Source organism: Pogonomyrmex barbatus, unplaced genomic scaffold (assembly GCF_055798465.1).
Source record: "Pogonomyrmex barbatus isolate J1 unplaced genomic scaffold, ASM5579846v1 scaffold3, whole genome shotgun sequence".
In the NCBI taxonomy this organism is placed as follows: domain Eukaryota; kingdom Metazoa; phylum Arthropoda; class Insecta; order Hymenoptera; family Formicidae; genus Pogonomyrmex; species Pogonomyrmex barbatus.
This window is the reverse complement of record NW_028297127.1, coordinates 6,054,642-6,076,139: the sequence shown is the minus strand read 5'-3', so window position 1 is coordinate 6,076,139 and position 21,498 is coordinate 6,054,642. Positions and strand designations below refer to the sequence as shown.

Genomic DNA, 21,498 nt, shown 5'->3' with positions numbered 1-21,498 from the left:
TAATAATTTATGTATAGTTCTTTGCTAATAGCATGCCAAAGTTACGTTCAGCTCGCACCGCAAATAGGTGGTTGCACGACGAGTTTCGCTGGTGACCATCTCATCCCATCCCACATCCCTCTGTCACATAAGCACACTCTCGCATGTACAAGACTTGACCACTGGCAAAACCCAATGTCGGAAATTGTCGACTGGCGTTATCGATTTACGTTTCCCAAGAGGCCAAATCAAAATCTGACAAGGTTTGATTATTTTAATTTTGATGTTAAGAAGAAATAATACTACTCTACTAATAACACAACTAAACATACTTCATTTCCGTAAACAAGCAATCACGAAAAATATATTGGATTCAAATTTTATTTGTAACTCGACCGACATTTTACTAGAAGCATTTAATTCGTTTTTTTTTTTATTCTTTATATCGTTTCCTTTGTACCTTGTTTTTTGTTTAATACAGATATAATCATCTCATTGCACTGGTTGAGGATTATATCTATTTTTATTTACAATGAAAAGATTATTAAGAGATTAATTGTTCTGTAAATAAAAATTAAATTTTTATTTACAGAACCGATCATTGCATCGCAATGAAACTTTATATAAATAATCTCAAATACTTAAAACATTTAAATAAAAAAATTTTGTCATTATTTCTTAATTACATTTTTATTAGAGCATACTTCAACTAATTTATTGAAATAATTTTTGATCAAGATTCCATACCTCGCTAAAACTTTTGTATTATTTTTAAATATGCTTTAGAACAATCTATACATATTTTATAATTTTTTCATTATAAATATAAAAATTGTAAAAATAGATGTAATATATCCTTAATCCAGTCCATGATACAAGATACAAGATAAAATTTGCGGGGTATGATGTAAGAAGAGCTATATCCTTTTTACGCGACATCTTTTCTAATAAATTCTAAAACGAAGAACTCGAGGATTCTTCTCCGATCGCGAGGAAGATTCTCTCAATTCCTTCTTGAAATAATATTCCATCAGTACATACACGTTCGCGTATTATGTTTAACGAAAGCCCCGAGCTATTACACGGAGAACGTCTTCGAGAGAGGAAAGACGAGCACAAAGAGAGAAGCAGCTGGATCGATGACGTCACTACCTGTCTTGCAACTCTGGTAGCACCCTAGGGTATGGGTCAGCACCGCAGTATGTACACAAGAGAGAGAGAGAGAGAGAGAGAGAGAGAGAGAGAGAGAGAGAGAGAGAAGCTGCATCTCCGATTATTATATGAATTTGTACGAAACACTATCTATGCACCGTAAAGGGCTTTCTCACAACAAAAGCCAAGTACTATAATTCGTGAAGACGGGCAAACTCGTAACTCGGTTTACATTCATTTCCCCGTCGATGGTGAAATTCATCGGGATAACGTGGCGCGCGTAAACTTCAGTTAACATCGTCCTTAATTTTCTATAAAGGAAGAATCACTATCCTGTCGTTTGCATTTCGATTGCGGCGCGCTGTGTATGTACCACCGTAATCATGCTGTCATGATGAAACACGACTCGCGACGAGCGAATGGCCATCCCTGGAAATTCGATCGAACTCGAAGGGACCGATGCGTCATATTAACACAGAAATCCTACCCAAGTGCAGCTAGAGAGAGAGAGATATATATATATATATATATATATATATATATATATATAGAGAGAGAGAGAGAGAGAGAGAGATGGACGGACAGAGAGGGGGGTGGGGGTGGGAGGAAGAGAGGGAGAGCGAATGGCGGAATGGCTAATTAGCTGACAATAAATTTACGGTCGACGGTCGACGGTACGTCACGCGAGATTAGTTACCGGCACCGCCGAGATCGATTATATCAATGACTAATGCTCGTAAGTTACGTCCGCGTTCGGCGCGATGCGGACCGCGTGAAGTACGGAGAGATTTATATTCGGAAACTTGCTATTCAACTTTTTGAAGTGCCGGGGATTAATTCACAGCCGGTCTTGGACCGCGCGCCCGATAAAGATATCTCGATCCGCCATATCTCGGGCCGAATCCAATTTTTCAGCTTTATCGAATAACCCGGATATCAAGGACGAATCGCGGCGAATTGCATCCGCCGGCGTCGCGTTGCCCTTGCCTGCGTTCGCGTCGAGCATAACGCGTTTAAACAACGGCGAAATACGCCCTTGGATTTTTATCCCCCGCCCCCTTTCCCTTCGCGCAACGCAATTTCGCGAAATATTATAAACGAGCCTCGCGTTTAGAAAATTTCATTAAAAGTTCTATTAAGAGAGCAAACTTGCTTGGGGTATTCGCGAGTTTAATAGAGAAATGCTGAGAGAATTAACGTGGAGAGTGCGTTTGTTACGTTCTCAAATGAAATATTGTGCGAATGTACCATCTGTGCAAAGAGTAATGCGCCGCACTTTGCACTTTTCATACAGCTTTCTCCTTTTTGTATAACGAGAATAATGCCCCACTTTCCCGGAAATTCACAATATTATGAACTGTTAACGATATTATTCTGATCGTTCGTCGTCTCAAGTGGTCATAAAAAATATTATTTTATTTCAGACAGCGAAATGATAAAATAGAAAAGCGTTTCTGAAGACCTCTTTTAAATCAGAAATGATATTTAATAAATTATGATATTTTAATAAATTATCCTAATTGTCTTAAATACAATCTTTAAAACTACACAACTATAAGTCACATCAGAATCAAATTTAATAAGAATTGAGAAAATAAATTAAATTTTTAAAAATTTAATTTTTTCGGTATATTTGAAAATAATATTTGAAAAAATCAAATATTTTTTATAAATCAAATATTTCTATATAAATCATTACATAGGTAAACTGATATGATTGCCACAATATGCAGCAATTTGATTGAAAATTTAGAATTGTTATATTATATTTATAAGAATAAATATATTTATATGCAGTTTACAATGGTTCAAATTTTTGTCATGTTGTAACAATATAAAATAAAAAATTATTTATAGATTGCCATATTTCTAACATTATGTTATAATTTTTATATCACTATGTAAAGCATTTTTTGAATAAACGTTATTAATTTTATTTATTCTATTTCATTTTCTCATGTTGAAATTATGATTATCACTTGAACATTCGTAAAGACACAACTTTTTTGCATTGATTTATTATAAGGTGAAATGGCAGGCAAATTTTTGTACATTAGTCTAAGTATTTCCTTTCATTTTTCACGTCATTTTCGCGACCGAAATGCTATCAGCGGAACGCAACAGTTGACGATTTGTGATTTAAAGCCACTTTTGACAAAGTGACATCTAAAAGTAATATTTTATTCACGGATGAGTGGAGACACGTCCCATTTTCCCGGCATCTATTTGACACTTACCTCTCAGAAACCGTGGCGTCGCTTTACTTTTTCGTTTCGCCGACTTTTGTTTCAATTTCATGCTACCTGCAGTCTGCAGCAGATATGAAATGCAAAAAGTCGCGGAGGACAGTAACAAAGCGTCTTGTTTTCAATCTCCGTTTTCCGAGTTTCCGAGGTAAGCTGCGATCGTTAAACATTAACTCGAGCTAAATATTTTAATCCTTTGTTTCTGAATCTCTCCGATAAAGGCTGAAAGCTGACAACAGTCACGACGATTTTTCTCGCGTCCGCGTAATCGAACCGAAGAGACTCACGAGGATTAATCAACGTTAAATTTGCCGAGATTATTAATAGTCGTTTCGACAAAGTCGCGATTTTATCTCGCGGCGAGTGTCCGCGGGATTTTGCGGAAACGGAAACGAACATCCGTCGACGTCAAAGTTCGCTAACACGACACGTCGAAAGCGTTGATTCCGTCAATCGATCCGGGATAGACGCGGCGCAGCGTAGAAAGTTGGACGTCGACAACATGCCACCAAGGCAATCGTAAGTATTGATCGACGCTTCAAACGAGCGACGCCGTCAATCGTACCATCGAACTTCATCAGTTGCAAAAAAAGTGGTCAGCGTGATGTCGACAAAGCGAGAGATTGGAGAACGTAACGATAAGCGCTCTTCTCTTCATTGATACCTCAACCCCGCGGTGTGAAACGCCGATTGAAAGAAGGACGTTGACAACTTCGTTTGTTAACTCGTCCAGGATGTTAAATTCGAGAGAAAAATTCCCGAGAAATCCTAAGATTTCCTGATTTTCGAGGATTTTCCTACTTTTCTTAAGTGGAATAAAAATATTTTTAAATCTCTTATATCTTACAAATAAATACATATTTATTGTGCAAAATCGTTAATATTTTATAAATCAAAAAATAAAATTAAGAATCACTTCAGAATTTTAATTAAATTTCAAAAATTTTGAAAAAAGTTATAGACTTTAAAAAAATCAATATTTCATATTGCATAAAATTGTTAAACTTTATTTTCAAAAACTGGAAAACTACGATGTATAATCGGAACAAAATTCAATTTTTATAAAACTATTAAAATAAATATCCATCATCATTAAATAAAACTGCATGAAATTATTTTCAATATGAATACTGTATTAACGAGTAAAATTAGTGATGTTCTCCATTCACTCCGACATTTAGAGTAGATGGGTTCATTGTTATCGTTAACAATTCAGTCAGTGAACTCCCAACCATAATACAAGAACAAAATATTAAAAAAAGAAGCTTAAAAAATTCCCTGATTTTTAATAAAATTCCTTAAAAATTCCCTCTTTTTTGAAAACACAAACAAATTCTCTGAGAATTGTCCGATTTTTCAAGGCATAAACAGATTCTCTAAGAATTCCAATTTTTCCTAGTAACAAAAAAAAAAAAGAGACATTGCAGAAAAATTTGGCGATCGACTCTCGCGAAATCTTGAGCAGGTGAATTCGCGAAACGAAAATTGGAGCATCTCGCGGGTTGAGCTGCCTAGACCGAGGCACATCTCTTTAAGTTAAACATTCGTTACCTTCGTCGGATTACCATCAGCTTTTGTCTCGCTATCCTAATTAGAGCTCGCGTGCAATAAAAATACGATTCGAGATATTACGCGGAGACGCGGCCTCGAGGGCGCGTGTCTAATTAGCGACGGTACGCCCCGTCGTGCGCCATAATCTCCATCGTCCCGGAAGATGTATTATCACCGACGGCTTTCGCGAACGAGGAGCACGTGCAAGCATCGCGCCCAGGAACGAACGTTACGACCGTTAGAACGCGCCTCGGCGAAAAGCATTCGGACGCGCCTGTTCGTCACGTCGTTACGTCTTGGAAATTACCGGGGACTCTCGAGAGGTCTCGTCGAAAGGAAGAATCGCCAGGAAAGTCAAATAGAAATAAAAAAAAAAAAAAAAAAGTACAAGATAACCTCGATATCCGCAAACGTTTCGCTTTCTACCATGAAGCCAGCATTCTTTAAATGCAAAAAAATGACGACATATATCGAGCGTTGAGCGTTTTTTAACGAGAGTTGGAATTTTTCGCGTGATTTTAAGTATTTCCCGTTGCAAGTGTGTATCTAATTGATCTTTCACATTTTTCAAGTATTGGGAATGTACAAGTTACAAGTTTTTAAATTATTAATTGAATATATACATATACATATACATATACACACACACATATATATATATATATATATATATATTTTCCTCTTTTTGCTGAAAAGTTGTGGCGCAGTTCTAGTAATCGCAACATTATTGTGTTGCAATTACCGTTAATTCATACCATTAACATGTAAATTTCGCTTTTAGTAATATTTTTTCACCGTTATGATAGCGGATAGTACAATAGATAATAATGTTTAATTATGTAACACAGAACATAATATAATGCAGCACACGGACCATGTAATAATAGAACAATAGATAACATTTGTTTAACGCTGAAATAATGCTCGAAAATTAAACTCTTTTGTTACCATTGTCAATGTCCAATTTTTTGCAAATTTAAATAATCGAAGGGCAAGTTCTCTTTAATAAATACAACCGTTAAAATTGTACAGTGTATGAAATATAAATACGCGCAAATGAAATTTTACGATCTCGCGTGAAATAAAATACAGTGCGCATTTTTATCAACATTGCTATTGAAGACTTTAAACAAACGTCGCATGTGAATATTCCAGCAAGATTACTAATACAAAATTATCAGACAAGAACAAGTCGATAGTAGTAATAAAACAATAGATAACATTCGAAATAATATTTGAAAGTTAAACTTTTTCGTTGCCGTTTCAACATCGAAATTTTTTACAAATTTAAATAAACGGTCGAATAAATCCAGACGTATCGCGTAACTTGAATGTTTCGCGTCCGGTGTTGATGTTCGGAGAAATAGGCGGATTGCAGGGAGGCAGAAACGAGTTTCCTTGCGCGATCGTGAACTTGATTCGATGCGTAAGAACAGTTACTGACAAAGGTCATCATTCGATCTGTGCGACGCTGTTCCCGGGGGAGCATTATTTCGAGCATTATTGTGTTCATCACACGTGGGGCTCCTCCATTCTCCTGAGGATCTCCCGTTAAACCGAGCCGACGACGGTAACACGGGGAAAGGGGGGAAAATGGAGCGTCCCATTCTCCGTCCTTGTGTCACCGGACGAAGACGTAGGCACGAAGATGTGTGGACATACGCAATAGTATATAACAAAATTCATCGACTCACGTGAAGTAGGACCAGCTCTCGATCGATACGATGTCTCTATGGTGTAGCTCCTCTCTCTCGCTCTCTCTTGCGTCCGCTGTCGGCCTCCCTCGTTGTCTCCCTTTGTTCACTCGCGCTAACGGGGCCTCGGCGGAGGAAACATCGGTGCACACAGGAGAGAATCGCGAAGAAAACCACGGGATTTAACCGCTTGCGACCCGAGTGCACAGAACAGAAGAGATTACAAACGAGAAGAACACAGAGCACGCATAATACACTCCCTCCCACCCCTTCCCTACCGCCCTCCTCGAGAGCGTATCGCGTCACCACAGCTGGTACAGTCGCGTCTCGTACAACTTGATATTGTACGTACAAGGGGGGCGGGGGCGCGCGCGCGCGCGCGCGCGCGACAGAGAGAGATATATATATAAATATATATACGGTCGACTTCCGCTAAAACCGCGGTTGACTAGCCCTGCTCGTCGCTAGAAACGACGCGACGTCGCGAGGAAAAGGCGATCGCGATCGTGCGAACGAACGATGATATACTTTCTCTCTCTCTTTCCCTACCAGGAGCAATTTCTCACACGGATGGTTAAGTCGAAAGAAGAGTCGGACGCTTTTGTCTCAAGTGAAGAACACGCAACGAACCGAACGCCTCAACAGACACCGCAGGACTGAGGCGCCGGCGTGCTTATCCCCACCGCAGAGCCGCTCCTATCCCCTCCCCACATTCCCCCTCCCGAGCCGAGCGTTCGTCCCTGCGCTCGTGTATCTTCGTGGCGTCTCGCTCGCCTCTCCTCGTCAAGTCTAACCTCGTCTCTGTTTTCCAACACAATGTTCCTTTTTCTTTCGCTCTCCTTCCCTCTCTCTCTCTCTCTCTCTCTCTCTCTCTCTTTCCGTCTCTGTTTCTTGCACTCTTTCCCACGTACTTTCTGCCTCCCCCTCCCCCTACACTTTCCCATCTCGCCCCTTCATTCTGTGCTCCCTCTCGGGAAACTATGGCTCTCCTACCTTCGCCAAGGGACTCACCTGTCGTTCGGAGCGCTCCGGTTAAAGAGCCTTCATCCTTTTCTTCTTTTCGTCCTCCTCCTTATCCACTTTTTTACCCTTATATTACGTCTCTTCGATCCTTCCCCTCTCGTAATCGTCTCTTGGTGTACCGCTCTTGCTTTTCTCCTCTTCGCGATTCTTTCCCGTGATTCTCCTCGCTTTACCACCTCCTGCGTCCATATCGTTTTATCCTCCGTAACGCTTACATGTAATGACGCGCTTCTCAAGTTCTGTATACATATACGTGCGAACGCGTTATAATCTTGATCTTTTTCCCCTCCGAACTTTTTCGCGAGAAAATTATTCGAACTCGTGACAAATTGGAAATACAGTACCGTTCGAGCGGGACGTCGTGAAAAATTATACTTATATCAAACTAACAATTAATATTTTCATTACGTATATAACTCTCAAAAGAATATTTCGCTAATCCAGCTAAATAATATTATATAATAAAGTTTTATTTAAAAAAGTTTTTCTTCAAAATTTACCATTACCGGTTGCCTTCTTATTGCGCTTGACGCTTATTTGTCTAACTTTTTTTTTATTGAAATGTTACAGTTAAGATATATCGCTATTTTCTGTATCTGCCAGAAAATTGTCATACGTAGAATTTATAGCGGCAACATTCTAACAATATATATAAAAAAATTTAAGTCTCATAGCTTAGATCACGCAGTCACTTTTGTAAGAAATGTGACTGGTTATTATCTGACTTGGCGCCACTTTCTTGCTAAATTTGACGAATGGTTCGGATATAAATTCTATCTCTGTCATTTATATCGATTAGATACAAAATATATGCGATATTGCTGGTCATTTATCCATTTTAATTAATTTTTCACACCTAAAGACCTAAATAATTTTTATTGTGAATGCAAAATTTTTTTCAAAAATAAAATAAAAAATAAATTAATTTATCGATTTTTTTTTTCTTAACTTGGAAACGATTAATTGTGTGATGCGTTAGTATTTATATCTTCCTGTGCACGTCTACGACCCACGACGACGTCGATGACGACGCACGTGCGTATATTTTAGGGTACAAAGACTTGGTGTGGGTGTCATGCGTCAAAATAACGCTGCCGTTTGTAATAATGTCACCGTGTGTCCGTTTTACGTAAGTCTTGCGTTATTATAAATAAATTACGATGAGCGGTTAAGGACGCGAAACCACGAGAATCCGAGGGCGAATCTCTGTCCATCTCTTAAATCATTCACGGGAACTTCGTTTCCGGCGCGTTTCTCGCCGTTGGTTTTGCCTTTCCTCGGCCATCGCTCGACACGATTCGTGCGATACATCTGGAACTCGTGAAGGGCAAAATTGTGTGGACACCAACAGTCGAAGCAGTTTCCGAGTCGCATAAACCCAATGATTTATCTCCGAATTGTCTTAATCTTAAATTACTGTTAACGTGATAGTACAAATAACAATTTAAATATTTATTTTCGAGTCGTTTCTTCAATCGATCGTTACTTGATAAACAATCGCTTCACGGATGTCTAATTAATCATCATTTCATCACTTTAATCACTATAAAAATCTTTGAATACTTTGTTTACACGAAACATCGAATCGCAACTCCTATTTTCTACGACAAGAAGATTCAGCACGTAAAAAAGTATAAATATAAAATTACCGTTTTAAAAATGTAAAGAAATGGCACCAAGTATGCCAAGTATTCCATATCGTCTCGAAAGAATATTAAAAACAATAAATAAACAAAGGGCTCTCGAAAATATTAAAAAATAAAACAAAAGAAGGAGTAAATAAAAACCAGGCGCTGTAATTAATGAGCGAAGAATTTAAACTTTACTTCATTATATCGAAATTCATCCAAAATTATACAAAAAAATTACAAGAATGTTCATGTAACGAACGTATAATGGATATTCTTATAATTTTTTTTAGTTCAAGCAAATTTCGATATAACGATGTAAAGTTTAAATTCGTGCTACTAATTACGGCGCCTGACTCTCTCATTCGCTCCCTTTGTTTTCATTAAAAAAGTAAGGCCAACGTACCGAGTGCGAAGACGTACAGACCGGTCGCGCGCGCACGAGACACTGGCATGCTTGAGGCGAGCGTGCGTCTCTTGACACACGCGCCATTCAACGGCGTGTGTTTTCACTTGGCTTCAAAACAATACAAAAACAGATAAAGTTCGCCGTACCGGTGCGTCGTAGGCGCGTACGTTCGGTCAAACTCACGCGGGGGGTCGAACGTGTCTTCATAACACTACGCGCTCTCGCTGTGCGAGCATCAACATTACGCTTGCTAAAGCCCAGACACAGTGACACGAATAAGGAGGAAAAGATCAAAAATAGGAAATTAGGAATAGAGAATCTCTCAAATGTCGACGTGTGGCAAACCATGTTTTCGATATGTAATTAAGAAATATCAAGATGTTCTCGTTATTGATCGAAAGAAATTCTCTGTTCCTAATTCTTTATATTTAATCTTTCATTCCTTTCCCGGTTAATTTGTCTGTGCCTTTTTCATGGTAATCTAATATTTAACGTGTTAAATGTTTACGATTATTCCTTAACTGAAACAATTCATTTTATGGTGACATTATTTCGTTGTTATGTAACCGCAATTTAAGCGTTTAATGTAGATACAGTTAACTCGATTCTCTCTGCAAATACGAGCAATTAATAAAAAGAGGGAAAAAAGACACGAGATTAATAATACTCGATTTTTTTATAATATATTATACAATTAAATTTTATTTTTAACAAATCTAAATAATACATCTTCTTTATCTTACGCAATTAATATCGGTCATAAAATACTTTAAATATAATAAATATTAAAAATATATGATAGTGTAAATAATTTTCTTTATTTACACGACAGATACTTCATAATATGAAGTAGTTGTAATTGCAACACAAATTGATAGAATTTATCTAATTTTACATTTAATTGAAAAATATATGATGTCAGAAGAAAATAGCGTGCGCCCAGCGCGCGTTTGTAGTGTCTAGTGTATTAAATTCGTGAATTATTGGCTTTGTTTAAATTGCAATCCTACAAATTTGTGTCACGAACGAAACGAAGTGGAATGCAATCGACATGGAATGAGGCAGAGACGCTTCCGAATCGTTCTCGAACACCAGTGCGAATATAATTGCAGCGGAAGATGGACTGGATGGATTGGTAGTCGCGACGTCGTGAGTATTGAATTTCGATTAATTTCACAATTGATCTGTTTTATTTAATTGCACTTTTTTTGAAATTTTGCTTCGATTGACGATACATCGTTACTTATTATTTCACATGAAGAAAAAAAAGTTAAGTTTACGTTAATTACATGGATTCGAAGTAAAATATTTAAATTATTTTAATTTTGACCTCTTTTGTTAATAATCAGAATATAAAAATATTATATACGTATGAAATTTACATACAACACATATATAAATGTGAATTTATAAATATTTATTATTTAATTTTCATATATATAGAATATAAACTGTACTTTTAAACTGTAATTTTATATTAAATATTAAAATTATATCCCATATGATAACATTCGTGTATGTAGATTTACGCGGAAAGCAAGTAGAACACAATGTGACTAAAACGAATAGATTGTACTGCGCATACATAGCATTTCGCCATAGTCACTATTTTTTCAAGAACAAAAGTGAATTCATGTGTGCCATGATAATTTTATATTTCGCTCCAGCATGAACTTTTGTTATTATAATATAATTTGCCACGTATATGTCACATTCTCAATTGCAATTCAAGTATGTAAAATAGTTTTTTGTAGTTTTTATTTAATTAACATCCTCTTGTATTGTTGTCGGGAGAATTTGTTAAGAGTTGAGAGCTGTTGAGCCGTTTTTATATATTTATTTTTTTATGCAATTTTTTTGCTTCAATATCTTTATTCTCTCAAACACACACACAAACGTAGAGTAATTTTACTAAAAGATCTAAAAATTTGGCTGGATCAGATTTGAAAAATAATGTAAAATAATTTGCTTATTATTATGTAAGTCGTTTAAGTACGATATTATTGTAAAATTTTTTTATATTCCAGCAATCAATTTGAACGTCCTACATAATTATTTTAATGGTCCCACAAAATTATCTTTCAGATCTGACTTCCAAATTTTTAGATCCTTCTGCGAAACTGAAATCCTTCCATCTGTATTTTCTAACATTCACTTTGAAAAAAAAAAAAAAAAAAATAGTATGACACTACGTAACAGTCGTGTTTCTGAAGTGGAGTGTCCCACGGTAGCGCACCGAAATACGGAATTGTCTAGTTTCGCATCCTTGAGAGAGATAAGATGTATCTTATTACGCGTGACCCTCCATCCCCCTTTCCGCCCCTCCTCACCCTCTCCTTCCCCTTCTCTAATATGCACGCCGAATAAATTAGCATTATTTCGCCGCGGCATCTCGTAGCTGCATGGACCGTTATACATTTTGCATGCAAGATAGTGACGTTGCGCAAGACGTGACGTAGTAGCGTTGCTGCCACGATGTCTATCTCAACTTTGTCAACGCTCCTCGTGCTTTCGGCGTCGTCCTTTCGTCAAAGTACGCGTGTCTAATGCGCCTTTACACAATATTCCCCCATTCCGAGGTCGCGTTACACGGATTACCGCGCTTAACATCGTAACTTGACGGGATCGCGTTCATAATGGGTGACGTAGAAATAGGAGAGACGGCAGGGAAGCGCGGCTGGAAAAGCGAAGGAAGGCAGGACCTCCATGGCGGCATCGGCGAGATATCGGCACTTTTGCCTGACCGATTTTCTTTAACGTCGTAAAATGCGAAACCGTGTATATTTATATCGGCTGGCGTCGAAATCAACGAATTTCTCAGGCGAAAAATACGCCTGTATTCTGAAACTGTTATCACGCCGGAAGAAATGACGTCGGGTATCAAGAAATCTTTATGCGGAATCTTCCTCGCGCTACTTCGCTGAAAAATATACCCGTTACGTATTTTTAAAAATAAATTAATGTATCGTGCAAACTGTAATATAATATTAACAAAAAAAAACACAGTTTTTACGACAGTAGTCCTTTTTAGCTTTATATTTTTTAATTTCTCTGTGACATCGCGAAACAATAATCAATTCCATTAGTTCTCTATATTTTTAATTTTATATAAAATAAAAGAATTATAAAATAATATTATAAAATAATATTATAAAATAAAAGAAAACAGAATTTTTTTTTTACGTTTCGATAGAGTTTTACAGGAAAAATATATCTTTTGTCCTAACACGAGGAAAAATATTGCATCGTCGTCTCACGTTGGTGAAAAAGATGCGCCTTCTTATATTAGTATTAAAGACGTTTAAAGACTTAGCTAATCATACAAACCGTAAAGTAAAAAAAGAATAAATAAAAAGAATAAATAAAAGAATAAATAAATAAAAAGATCCTTTTTTAAATTTCTGTTCTCTCGATGCCGCGGCCGCTACTGTCGCTACCATAAAGAAAGCTCTTCCGAGCTATTTGACGGACTGAATGTGGTACGAAATAACTTGTTGTCGTTGGCCTCTTTCATTTCAAGCAATTTCCGTGAGCTTCGACTACGCGGAGTGGCCCTGCCCAGTTCAATATCTTTCTGCTACTTTTGCCCTATTTACCCAACCTCCACCGTACCATTTATTTTCGTCCGCTCAGTTACTCGCGGAATTGAGGCAGCAGAATCGCGGCCTTCCAATTAGTTGGCTTTAAGTCGACTAGTTTTTCTAACACGCTATTTCCGGAAGATAAACTTCGGTTCATCAATTCAAGCATTTTTTCCCTATAGTTTCTTCTGGCTCACAATAAAATAAAAATGCGTCTTTTGATGGTTAAATTTGATTTAAAGTCTAATTTAATTGTCTTCTGTAAATAATATTTTTTTATTTATCCTTTTAAAAGAGGATATAGAAGAATATAACTGTGTTCACCAAAACTCATGGGAGCGCCAGGAAAAATCCAGAGAAATAATATACTGATAAATAAGGCTTCTATTGGTTCACAGCCATTATAACACCAGAAGCGAGAAAACATGTGATAAAAATGCTTGAAAAATATTTTAAAATAGAAATGGTTTTCGATAAGATAACATTTTCGATAGACTTGTATATCGAAATCCTTTTTTGCTCTATTAATTAACAAATAATCGTATATTCTTGATTAGACATTCATTTTTTAAATATGTATTTATTTATCGACTAACAGAGCAAAAAGAGAATTTTTATTATATTATACAAATCTATTCTATTAAATGAAAATATTCTATTAAATGAATGTTATTTCAAAACGCTTCTCTTTCCGCAATTTATTTTGCAAGAATTTTCATCATATGTTTCTCGCTATCCTCATAATTCAAAGCAGCTGCAGTGAACCAGCAGGAGCCATAAGTAAAAATACGACTTTTCATCACAATAAGAAAACAAGTTACATCGCGACGTTCCATGTAAAATGTGCTCGTGGAGATGCAAATGATATGTAAAATTTTGTTAACGTTACTCCTTCGTATCACTTCCTCATGCATGAATTCCGCTCGAATGCCATGACTCTCAAGTGACTTAGGTGCAGTACTGGCGAGACGGTTGACAGGATCACGTCTCGAGGACCACCGTCACTCTCGCAATATCTCTTCGGGGACGGGTCGCGACTTTAGGAGAGGACAGTTTAAAGAGACAGTTTGGCGGAGACGCAAATCGAGACGCCGTGGCGAAAAGAGAAAGGATGCTTTCTCGACCGTTCGAACAAAAGTGGCCAATCTGAGGGGATCCTCGATCCAGCTACGACTTTTCCTTTCGCGAAACGTGGCCGAGGTAAGTGCCGGGGCATCGGGGGCGACGGATTCAAACGAGGCTAGCTGTGAGCGGAAAAGCGAAAGAGAGCAGGCTCGTGCCCGCAGCTTTAAAGTCGCCTTACTTGCACACTCGGAGAAAAGAACGACGGAGGATCACCTGGGGATTCACGCGCGATTCGGAAAGCTCTATTCCGCCGCAGACTGGCTGCGGGTTGTTTCCTCTTTAAAAATGTAGAGGAACAACGCAGTCTCGTTGGTGGCGCAAGTATGAACGATGTGAAAAATGCAGCAAGACATTTGTCCGTGTGAAGTATTTACGTTGCCCCTGAGAGCCTCCACTCCTGGAACGTGCGGATAGCTCCACGGTTATGGTAAATTCATTAATGCGAATGTGGGACGCATGGGGTGCAACGAAGGTCGTGTCTCTTCGGGATAATCGCGTCTCCGTGGATTTGAATTAAAGACTCGCGATTAGAAATAAGTTTCTAATTTCCTGGCTGCAGAAATTACGAGATTATCAATAACGAATTAAGTCAATTTTGATTACACGAAAAGATTAATTGCTTCATAAAATGCGGAGGATATAAAAGAAAATGTTGAACTGATTGTCTGATGTCTCTAAAAAATGCAATCCAAAGGTAAAAGCTTAACTTAATTAGACAAAAAGCAATCGCGGAATTGGCGTTAAAGGATTCGTATGAATTTACTTATAGTAAATTGAACGCGGGTCAAAGGGTTCGTCGACCTAATCGCCCAACTTGTTCGAGCAAACGGTATCTCGCAGCACGGGAAAACCCGTCACGGGGCTTTGCGAAGCCAACTAAGTCGAGCTTACATCGCATGGGATGAGACGAGACTAAAGCAGAAACCCGGAATTGTCATTTTATCTCGCTTGGTTGGAGTCACTCGAGGACTTTTGTTTTACGAAAAGTACGGAACTTTGCTACGAGAATTATATACACGAGGATAAAGCCATCGAGACATCGAGTTTACAGTTGAAGCTTTGAAAATCAATTTTGATTCTTGCGACGATAGATTGAAGAGCAGATAGAATAAAATGGAGATTAAGGGAGGAAGGGAGAAAAAAGAGAGAAATTTCTTTCGCAGTCGGCGATATATTGATCGCGATGCTATAAGACGCTATTCGAGGCTACCCTCATTTATATAACATGAGCTGTAAAAAAAAAAACATCCCGCTCGCGCTGACTGTTGGATTAAAATTGACGAGGGTGGCCGTATAAATAAAAGCATCCGCCGACGAGCGGCGGACGAGTTCGTGGACCAATCACGAATTCTAGCACGTGTTACCGTGGTCATAGGAAGAAACCGGCCTCCTCCCTCGTGCAATAATCACCCCGTGTACCCCGACCGCCCGGAATACTTTAACACTTCGTAGTCAAAGATACTGAATAGGCTATAACGATAATCGTTATCGTTACCTACCTCACCTCGATACGCCCAATCAAATGGCGCCGGTCCTGTGTTAAGGTATCAACCTCGGACCCACCATAACCATCCCCATACGTTCCCGTCACTTGTGTGTACGGGTGTGTACGAGACGAGGGGCGTCTTACGGGGTCTCGAACGAACACACGTAGCGCTCGTAAAGGCGTCGATGCTGGTGTCGACCGCGGTACCTGGTCGGTCGTACATGTACGAGTACATACATGAGTACATACCGTACATATGTACATGTACGGCTTTAACCTTCCGAGCTTCCCGCATCAAACATCTCGAGTCTCTCCCGGTGGCTTCGAGGGGTGTTACAATTTCACCGACGGCACGTCCGGGCGCTCGAGGAGGTCGGTCAGGGCGGGACGACGAAGTTAAAACCCGGGAAACGAAATTATTCGCGATCGCGTATATCTGCTCCCGAAAAGGGGTGGTTCAAGCCATTGAGTGGCGTATGAACTCGTCGGGGTTGAATCCACAAGGCTCGACGTTGCGAGAGAAGAGAGAGAGAGAGAGAGAGGAAGAGAGAATATATATATATATATATATATATATATATATATATATATATATATCTGTCTCGTTATTTCGCGTATTTATCACTCGTTCGGTCCGCTGCTTAAAGCGCAGGTTTATGCGGCAGTTACGCTAAAAATTCAAACGCGTTTGATATGCATTGCCGCAACTGCACGCGCATATACAGATACATACGTACACACGCCGTGCCCGTTCTCGCGTATCTAGAAATAGCCTCTCGACGCTTATTTATGCGCGGTCCGCCGCTACCCCCTCCCCCTCCCCCCCCCCCCCCTCACCCCATATGCGTCGCATGGCATTTGCACCGGGATCAACAATGCAGTTTTGCGAATTGTTGAAGCACGATGCGCGACGTACAAATGACAAATGCGACAAACAACAGCGCGTCCAGCGTCCTGTCCCTCCGTTTTCACCGATATGAATGGCACGAAAATGAGCGCCCGGTGCCCGACATACACAGACATTTTTTTATTCTCCTGCTCCTCTCGTCGCGACATCAGCTCGCGTTCTCTGTACCTGAGTAAATAGAGATTTTCCCCGTGAAAGGAACGGGTTCGCCCCGCGTGGCATTGAAACGCGGAAACCGCTTAATATAACGGCAAGGGAATACATGCAAATTGCATGATGCCGTCTCTCTTTCTCTCTCTCTCTCTCTCTCTCTCTCTCTCTCTCTCGGATTATGATATAAATTTATGAATTAAAGGAAGAAACCGCTGTGCAATCAAAAGCGCGTAATGTCGCTTTTTTGTCATGCTCCTGGCTCATTAATAAATTATCTGGGCATTAAAAGATTGCGATATAATTTTTATATTTATACGTTCCAAAAAAATCTCAACTTCTTTCTCAACAATGATCTATGTCGCCCGTTCGTATTTTCCACTTGTTCGATATCGCGCGATCGAAGCGAAGCGTGAAGATATTAATTAAAACGTCTCGCAAAAGCAGGTGATGATGATGATTCTTTTTAATTGAAAGAGACGTTGAAACAAGAGGACGCTCTCGTTAAAAACACTCCATAGATCAATATCTGACACTTGTGTCGACGTTCCTTACAATCAATTCGCGTACTAGCAGCTGCTTGCATTTAAATGCAGAGTACGTTTGTAACGTCTGACAACGGTTGTGGGCTATATATTTTTTCTGATGAAAGAATTATGCTACATTTCCTTCGGGCGTTAGCGGAGGGTAGCGGTGATAAATAAAATAAAACGGCATAATTGATAAAAGCTTTTTCTCTCGAATGCTCATCCCGCGAAAAATCCCGTTGATTCCCGAGCAAACATCAGTTGATGGCGAAGCATCTCTCTCTCTCTCTCTCTCTCTCTCTCTCTCTCTCTCTCTCTCTCTCCATCTCTCTCCATCTTCCTAGCAGTCGCTAAGCCCGTTTATTCATTCCAAGAGACGCGAAAGGGTTGAGGGGTTGAGAAAGGGTCGTCGGCAGAGTCGAGTGGCGAGCTCAGAGAACTACGAATATCTGCATGCAGGACAGAATGCACAATACGCGAGTTCTCAAATGGCTCGAAAGCGGTGGAAGTCGACGCGTCCCAGATTTAATGATGCAGCGACTAGCGGTAAACAAGAGGGTGAGAGGGAGGGAGGACGGAGAAACTGGGGGGGGGACTGGGGATGAGTGGAGAAAAAAATCTGCGACAGAGAAACGGGGTTCTGTTACACGTTCACGGAATTATATGCCGTCTCTGGCACGACAGATTTCCGTTGTACGTTGCGAATGAAATGTTGATAATTAACGCGCGGTGAATTAGCACGGAAATGTAAAGCGAAAGAAGACGAAAAACTTGACGTTTTGGGAAATCCCTCGTTTCGCGCCGCGTTTCAGTGCCCATTCCCAGATTACGAGAGGCGCATTGTCCGGCGCATGGTGATACTTTTTCAGCGTATCGGGAATTCAGTATACGTTTGAAACTGAAATGTTGTACTAAACGCGCGGCACAGAATACTCTCCTCGGGCACGTCGGAGATGCGAGTGGAATCGAAAGAGCTTCGTTATACTCTGACAGAGGGCTGAATCGCTCGAATCGGGTTACATTCGATCTCCGTCGGAAGACCGCTATCATACGCTTTCTTTACCATTGAGTCGAGATCGTCGTTTCCTTTGTACAAACAGTGATTACGTGGCAGCAAATAAATTTGGATTTCAACGATTTCAGGCCCGTTGCTGTAAATGTAAATCGAGCGCGGCTTGAAGAATTGTGGTGAAAACATTTAACCCCTTCCGTACCTTTTTTATGCGATTGTAAAAGAAAGGTTTTTTTAGACTTTTGAGCATTCAATATCACAGTATTGAATCTCGAATGATAGATCTTAATCGGCGTAACGTGCTTCAAATGTTTAATAATCTTTATCTTTGAGATTAAATTTATGAAAGATTAGATTTATGTCTTATTAAAAAAAATGGATGTAATATTTTATGTGCGTAGTATTTAGACAAAAATATGTCACGTGTCAGCCATTCGATTTTATCCAATGTTTTTATTGGGTTTCTTCTATACCTCGCGAAATAAGCGAATATTCCCGGCTTGATCCGCTTACTCCCGTTTTACCCCAGTTCTCCTAAGTATAATATACATACGACATCCCTCTATAACTTGTATAAACATAACATATAGATACATCGTACATACACGGAGTTACCCATGAATGCACTTCTGTTAATAAAACTTCTAGCAACGTTAGCATATATATATATATATACGGAAAGATTGGGATGCTCCAAAATACACACATCCAAAAAAAAATCTGTATTGAACGTGTTTCGGTTTTGAGCGTAAACTCGAAAAAAAAAATCTCTCTCAAAAACAAACGTTAAAACATACGCCGCTAAGGATGTTTCGCAAAATTCTACAACTTTCTCTCGAAACGTTCTCATCTAAAATTCATACTTTACGAGATGTATTAATTTGCCACGCTCGAGAACATCCCACCCTGTACATGCCGAGTTTGTCAGTCGGTTAAGGTGCGTTTTGTGCTTACAGATATGCCGGGACCGGCGTTTTACAGTCGGAAAAGATTCAACGGAAACTGCTAGCGGGGGGCTTACAACGTGTACATGCGCCTATGTATCAGGTATATACGGCATAACACGGAAAGAAATGCATGTATACACGCACACATGCACAAGACAACCCCTGGCTCTCTGAGGACATGTTAGCTTCACACGTGATATTCCCAGTCTGTACCGTCTTTACGAGAAGAGCTCTCGGCTCATCTTCGGGAGTTCCGACAGACCGCACGAAAAGAGCGAGAAGTCTTTGCACATCCTAAATTCCTCGATATTTACTCAATCATTTTTTCTGTGAGCCAAGAATTAGGATAAATAGATTATAGAACAAAACGTGAAATTAAAATAATGTTAAAATTACGTAGAATTATAGGAGAAAAGGGAATACTTTATTAAAGTAAATTTTTATTAGTTTATGAAATATTTAAATAAACTATCTTTGAGTAATAGTGTCAAAATTTCGATTTAGGAAATTCCTCTATATTTGCTCAATTATTTTTTTGCGAACCAAAGAATAAAAAACGCAAAGTCGCAATAGTCGTCGAAATTATAATCTTGAATCATTATCGATCATATGTTTATTAAATATTATAAATGTCTCAATATTTGCATTTAAGAAAAATATGTGCTTAAATATATGATTATTCATAGGAAAAAGATAGATAATGTTATTATTCGAATAATTAAATCGACAGATTACTCGAGTAAATGTGTCATATAAATTATGAATGATGAAAAACGTATCAATATCTTGCATCAAACAAATCAATAGACGAGTCTCGCTTCAATTTTTATTTCGCAGATTAAGTGTAAACTTGACAATTGTAGACGCTACTTTATTAATTTTCATTAACATAGTTCTATAAAATTTGTATAATATTTACAAAGGATTGATTACGTTAATAACGTTAAACTTATAATTCACTGTGAGACTCGAGCAACTTCTCCGTCGAATAAACAGAACCGCAAACGGTCATAAATATCGAGACACGACGTTTTCTCCTGGATGCAGCGAAAGCGTTGGAGGCGTTGACCGTACGTAATATGTGCGCACCCTTGATTTTCTTTTCCTTCCGCCGTACACGCTACTCGAATGACAAAACCACCGTTGTTTTCTTTCCAGCTTAGATCCTAATCCAGGGGATTCCATCGCTGTCACGGTGACAGTCTCGAGAGCGAAAATCTTGTAGCATGCTATACGTTACTTATCCGCTGTATTATCCGCATTGCTACTGTCATCGAGCCGCGATGACAGGTGACATCGATAAGAATTATCAGTACACGACTATTGTCAACATATTTACGACAAATGCATATATAATATACTAAATTCTCTGTTCTAAAGAGAATTACATCAATGCACTTCTATCTGCAAATCTGAATTCAGAATTAAAAATATACTATATCTATCTTTATTTATGGCAAAAATATTATAAAAAAATTGTGTGGTATTTTAGAATCTGGATGAAAAATTATTTAAAGAGATATGCTTTAATAAAGATGTAAGAAATAATGATGAATATCTCAATTTTTTTATTTAAATATTTTAAGTATTCAAGATAATTTCTGCAAAATTTTATTATGATACAGAGATTAATTGTTCTATAAATAAAAATTAAATGTATTATTTATTTACATTTTTATTAGAGCACATTTTCACTTATTTATTTAAATAATTTTCCATCTGGATTCTAAACCGTCGCTAAACTTTTTATATTATTTCTAAATGCAATTTAAAATTATTTGTAAGTTTTTCATAATTCTTTCGTTGTAAATATAAAAATTATAGGAATAGATGTGACATCTCGTTAAGTGATAGAGACAACAGTGAACAGAGTAAACATGTATACATTACAGGAAGTTGTTTGCGTTCGATTACACTTTTGTTTGATCTGGCCTCGACTTAACAATCAGCCAATTTAATTTTTCCGACTCTTTTTAATTCTCAGGAAAGCTGACTTTGATTACGCATGTATCGATTTATTAAAACCACCCACACACGACGTAAGATGACGTGTGATTGATAATAATAAATTGCACGTTAAC

General features: G+C 38.4%; 1 protein-coding gene and 1 long non-coding RNA gene across 6 annotated transcripts in view; one reads left to right on the top strand and one right to left on the bottom strand.

Moving 5' to 3' along the window:
* The window catches only part of LOC105429239 (uncharacterized), a 66,225-nt gene extending 58,421 nt beyond the window's left edge, over window positions 1-7,804 (bottom strand). For 4 of the 5 annotated variants that reach the window (XM_089079919.1, XM_089079923.1, XM_089079922.1 and 1 more), the window contains exon 1: window positions 6,623-7,292. The gene's annotated coding sequence lies outside the window, so the exon portion shown is untranslated. Of the gene's footprint in view, window positions 1-6,622; window positions 7,293-7,633 lie in introns of those variants that run through there. The other variant, XM_089079920.1, reaches the window with a different exon arrangement.
* Window positions 7,805-9,908: 2,104 nt separating this feature from the next.
* On the top strand, window positions 9,909-21,112 carry LOC148935966 (uncharacterized). Its single transcript, XR_016139929.1, has 4 exons — window positions 9,909-10,041; window positions 10,719-10,831; window positions 19,427-19,517; window positions 20,255-21,112. It is a non-coding gene; the product is annotated as an uncharacterized LOC148935966 (long non-coding RNA).
* Window positions 21,113-21,498: the final 386 nt, after the last annotated feature.